The sequence below is a fragment of the Triturus cristatus genome, chromosome 1_1 (genome assembly GCF_964204655.1).
Source record: "Triturus cristatus chromosome 1_1, aTriCri1.1, whole genome shotgun sequence".
NCBI lineage: Eukaryota > Metazoa > Chordata > Amphibia > Caudata > Salamandridae > Triturus > Triturus cristatus.
Genome location: NC_140579.1, coordinates 1,001,292,233 through 1,001,298,232, shown reverse-complemented (window position 1 = coordinate 1,001,298,232; position 6,000 = coordinate 1,001,292,233).

Genomic DNA, 6,000 nt, shown 5'->3' with positions numbered 1-6,000 from the left:
AATCCCTTGCAAACAAAGAATTGACAAAAAAAACACATTTTCCCCACATTTCTGTGATGGAAAGTTCTGGAATCTGCGTGGATCCACAAATTTCCACCCACCCCACGTTCCCCAAAGTCCTACGAGAAAAATGGTACCTCACTTGTGCGGGTCGGACTAGTGCCCGTGACAGGAAACGGCACAAAACGCAACGTGTTCACACCTCAATTTTGCAGTGAAAAATTACCCTTTTTTGGCAAAGTGACGAGCTGTAGTTATTGAACCCTAGCCCTACCGGCACCTAGGGAAACCTATCAAACCTATACATTTTTAAAAACTAGACATCCAGGGGAATCCAGGATGGGGTGACTTGACTGCCTCCCACCATGGTCTGTTACCCAGAATCCCTTGCAAACGTAAAAAATTGACAAAAAAACACATTTTCCCCACATTTCTGTGATGGAAAGTTCTGGAATCTTCGGGGATCCACAAATTTCCACCCACCCCGGGTTCCCCAAAGTCCTACGAGAAAAATGGTACCTCACTTGTGTGGGTCGGCCTAGTGCCCGCGACAGGAAACGGCGCAAAACGCATCGTGTTCACACCTCTATTTTGCAGTGAAAAATAACCCTTTTTTAGCAAAGTGACTAGCTGTAGTTTTTGAACCCTAGCCCTGCCGGCACCTAGGGAAACCTAGCAAACCTATACAATTTTGAAAACTAGACACCCAGGGGAATCCAGGATGGGGTGATTTGACTGCCTCCCACCAAGGTCTGTTACCCAGAATCCCTTGCAAACGTAAAAAATTGACAAAAAAACACATTTTCCCCACATTTCTGTGATGGAAAGTTCTGCAATCTGTGCGGATCCACAAATTTCCACCCACCCCGCGTTCCCCAAAGTCCTACGAGAAAAATGGTACCTCACTTGTGCGGGTCGGCCTAGTGCCCGCGACAGGAAACGGCGCAAAACGCAACGTGGTCATACCTCAATTTTGCAGTGAAAAATGACCCTTTTTTGGCAAAGTGACAAGCTGTAGTTTTTGAACCCTAGGCCTGCAGGCACCTAGGGAAACCTAGCAAACCTATACATTTTTTAAAACTAGACACCCAGGGGAATCCAGGATGGGGTGACTTGACTGCCTCCCACCATGGTCTGTTACCCAGAATCCCTTGCAAACGTAAAAAATTGACAAAAAAAACACATTTTCCCCACAGCGTTCCCCAAAGTCCCACGAGAAAAATGGTACATCACTTGTGCGGGTCGGCCTAGTGCCCGCGACAGGAAACGGCGCAAAACACAACGTGGTCACACCTCAATTTTGCAGTGAAAAATGACCCTTTTTTGGCAAAGTGACAAGTTGTAGTTTTTTAACCCTAGCCTTGCCGGCAGCTAGGGAAACCTAGCAAACCTATACATTTTTAAAAACTAGACACCCAGGGAAATCCAGGATGGTGTGACTTGAATGCCTCCCACCATGGTCTGTTACCCAGAATCACTTGCAAACGTAAAAAATTGACAAAAAAACCCCATTTTCCCCACATTTCTGTGATAGAAAGTTCTGGAACCTGCGCGGATCCACAAATTTACACCCACCCCGTGTTCCCCAAAGTCCTACGAGAAAAATGGTACCTCACTTGTGCGGGTCGGCCTAGTGCCCGCGACAGGAAACGGCGCAAAATGCAACGGGGTCACACCTCAATTTTGCAGTGAAAAATGACCCTTTTTTGGCAAAGTGACGAGCTGAAGTTTTTGAGCCCTAGCCCTGCCGGCACCTAGGGAAACCTAGAAAACCTATACATTTTTGAAAACTAGACACCCAGGGGAATCCAGGATGGGGTGACTTGACGGCCTCCCACCATGGTCTGTTACCCAGAATCCCTTGCAAAACGTAAAAAATCGACAAAAAAAAACACATTTTCCCGATATTTTAGTGATGGAAAGTTCAGGAATCTGCGGGGATCCACAAATTTCCACCCACCCCGCGTTCCCCAAAGTCCTACGAGAAAAATGGTACCTCACTTGTGCGGGTCGGCCTAGTGCCCGCGACAGGAAACGGCGCAAAACGCAACGTGGTCATCCCTCAATTTTGCAGTGAAAAATGACCCTTTTTTGGCAAAGTGACAAGCTGTACTTTTTTAACCCTAGGCCTGCCGGCACCTAGGGAAACCTAGCAAACCTATACATTTTTGAAAACTAGACACCCAGGGGAATCCAGGATGGGGTGACTTAACTGCCTCCCACTAAGGTCTGTTACCCAGAATCCCTTGCAAACGTAATAAACTGACAAAAAAAACACATTTTCCCGACATTTCTGTGATGGAAAGTTCTGGAATCTGCGGGGATCCACAAATTTCCACCCACCCCGCGTTCCCCAAAGTCCTACGAGAAAAATGGTACCTCACTTGTTTGGGTCGGCCTAGTGCCCGCGACAGGAAACGGCGCAAAATGCAACATGGTCACACCTCAATTTTGCAGTGAAAAATTACCCTTTTTTGACAAAGTGACGAGCTGTAGTTTTTGAACCCTAGCCCTGCCGGCACCTAGGGAAACCTAGCAAACCTATACATTTTTGAAAACTAGACACCCAGGGGAATCCAGGATGGGGTGACTTGACTGCCTCCCACCATGGTATGTTACCCAGAATCCCTTGCAAACAAAGAATTGACAAAAAAAACACATTTTCCCCATATTTCTGTGATGGAAAGTTCTGGAATCTGCGTGGATCCACAAATTTCCACCCACCCCGCGTTCCCCAAAGTCCTACGAGAAAAATGGTACCTCACTTGTGCGGGTCGGACTAGTGCCCGTGACAGGAAACGGCACAAAACGCAACGTGTTCACACCTCAATTTTGCAGTGAAAAATTACCCTTTTTTGGCAAAGTGACGAGCTGTAGTTATTGAACCCTAGCCCTACCGGCACCTAGGGAAACCTAGCAAACCTATACATTTTTAAAAACTAGACATCCAGGGGAATCCAGGATGGGGTGACTTGCCTGCCTCCCACCATGGTCTGTTACCCAGAATCCCTTGCAAACGTAAAAAATTGACAAAAAAAACACATTTCCCCCACATTTCTGTGATGGAAAGTTCTGGAATCTTCGGGGATCCACAAATTTCCACCCACCCCGCGTTCCCCAAAGTCCTATGAGAAAAATGGTACCTCACTTGTGCGGGTCGGCCTAGTGCCCGCGACAGGAAACGGCGCAAAACGCATCGTGTTCACACCTCAATTTTGCAGTGAAAAATAACCCTTTTTTGGCAAAGTGACTAGCTGTAGTTTTTGAACCCTAGCCCTGCCGGCACCTAGGGAAACCTAGCAAACCTATACAATTTTGAAAACTAGACACCCAGGGGAATCCAGGATGGGGTGACTTGACTGCCTCCCACCATGGTCTGTTACCCAGAATCCCTTGCAAACGTAAAAAATTGACAAAAAAAACACATTTTCCCCACAGCGTTCCCCAAAGTCCCACGAGAAAAATGGTACCTCACTTGTGCGGGTCGGCCTAGTTCCCGCGACAGGAAACGGCGCAAAACGCAACGTGGTCACACCTCAATTTTGCAGTGAAAAATGACCCTTTTTTGGCAAAGTGACAAGCTGTAGTTTTTGAACCCTAGCCCTACCGGCACCTAGGGAAACCTAGCAAACCTATATATTTTTGAAAACTAGACACCCAGGGGAATCCAGGATGGGGTGACTTGACTGCCTCCCACCATGGTATGTTACCCAGAATCCCTTGCAAACGTAAAAAATTGACAAAAAAAACACACTTTCCCCACATTTCTGTGATGGAAAGTTCTGGAATCTGCGGGGATCCACAAATTTCCACCCACCCCGCGTTCCCCAAAGTCCTACGAGAAAAATGGTACCTCACTTGTGCGATTCGGCCTAGTGCCCGCGACAGGAAACAGCGCAAAATGCAACGGGGTCACACCTCAATTTTGCAGTGAAAAATTACCATTTTTTGACAAAGTGACGAGCTGTAGTTCTTGAACCCTAGCCCTGCCGGCCCCTAGGGAAACCTAGCAAAACTATACATTTTGAAAACTAGACACCCAGGGGAATCCAGGATGGGGTGACTTGACTTCCTCCCACCATGGTATGTTACCCAGAATCCCTTGCAAACGTAAAGAATTGACAAAAAAAGCACATTTTCCCCACATTTCTGTGATGGAAAGTTCTGGAATCTGCGTGGATCCACAAATTTCCACCCACCCCGCGATCCCCAAAGTCCTACGAGAAAAATGGTACCTCACTTGTGCGGGTCGGCCTAGTGCCCGCGACAGGAATCGGCGCAAAACGCAACGTGGTCACACCTCAATTTTGCAGTGAAAAATGACACTTTTTTGGCAAAGTGACAAGCTGTAGTTTTTGAGCCCTAGCCCTGCCGGCACCTAGGGAAACCTAGCAAACCTATACATTTTTGAAAACTAGACACCCAGGGGAATCCAGGATGGGGTGACTTGACTGCCTCCCACCATGGTCTGTTACCTAGAATCCCTTGCAAACGTAAAAAATTGACCAAAAAAAACACATTTTCCCCACATTTCTATGATGGAAAGGTCTGGTATCTGCGCGGATCCACAAATTTCCACCCACCCCGTGTTCCCGAAAGTCATACGAGAAAAATGGTACCTCACTTGTGCGGGTCAGCCTAGTGCCCGCGACAGGAAACGGCGCAAAACGCATCGTGGTCACACCTCAATTTTGCAGTGAAAAATAACCCTTTTTTGGCAAAGTGACTAGCTGTAGTTTTTTAACCCTAGCCCTGCCGGCACCTAGGGAAACCTAGCAAACCTATACATTTTTTAAAACTAGACACCCAGGGGAATCCAGGATGGGGTGACTTGACGGCCTCACACCATGGTCTGTTACCCAGAATCCCTTGCAAACGTAAAAAATTGACAAAAAAAACACATTTTCCCCACATTTCTGTGATGGAAAGTTCTGGAATCTGCACGGATCCACAAATTTCCACCCACCCTGCGTTCCCCAAAGTCCTACGAGAAAAATGGTACCTCACTTGTGCGGGTCGGCCTAGTGCCCGCGACAGGAAACGGCGCAAATTGCAACGTGGTCACACCTCAATTTTGCAGTGAAAAATTACCCTTTTTTGGCAAAGTGACGAGCTGTAGTTTTTGAACCCTAGCCCTGCCGGCACCTAGGGAAACCTATTAAGCCTATACATTTTTGAAAACTAGACACCCAGGGGAATCCAGGATGGGGTGACTTGACTGCCTCCCACCGTGGTCTGTTACCCAGAATCCCTTGCAAACGTAAAAAATTGACAAAAAAAACACATTTTCCCCACATTTCTGTGATGGAAAGTTCTGGAATCTGCGCGAATTCACAAAGTTCCACCCACCCCGTGTTCCCCAAAGTCCTACGAGAAAAATGGTATCTCACTTGTGCGGGTCGGCCTAGTGCCCGCGACAGGAAACGGCACAAAACGCAACGTGGTCACACCTCAATTTTGTAGTGAAAAATTACCCTTTTTTGGCAAAGTGACGAGCTGTAGTTATTGAACCCTAGCCCTACCGGCACCTAGGGAAACCTAGCAAACCTATACATTTTTGAAAACTAGACACCCAGGGGAATCCAGGATGGGGTGACTTGACTGCCTCCCACCATGGTCTGTTACCCAGAATCCCTTGCAAACGTAAGAAATTGACAAAAAAAACACATTTTCCCCACATTTCTGTGATGGAAAGTTCTGGAATCTGCGTGGATCCACAAATTTCCACCCACCCCGCGTTCCCCAAAGTCCTACGAGAAAAAAGGTACCTCGCTTGTGCGGGTCGGCCTAGTGCCCGCTACAGGAAACAGCGCAAAATGCACCATGGTCACACCTCAATTTTGCAGTGAAAAATTACCCTTTTTTGACAAAGTGACGAGCTGTAGTTTTTGAACCCTAGCCCTGCCGGCACCTAGGGAAACCTAGCAAACCTATACATTTTTGAAAACTAGACACCCAGGGGAATCCAGGATGGGGTGACTTGCCTGCCTCCCACCATGA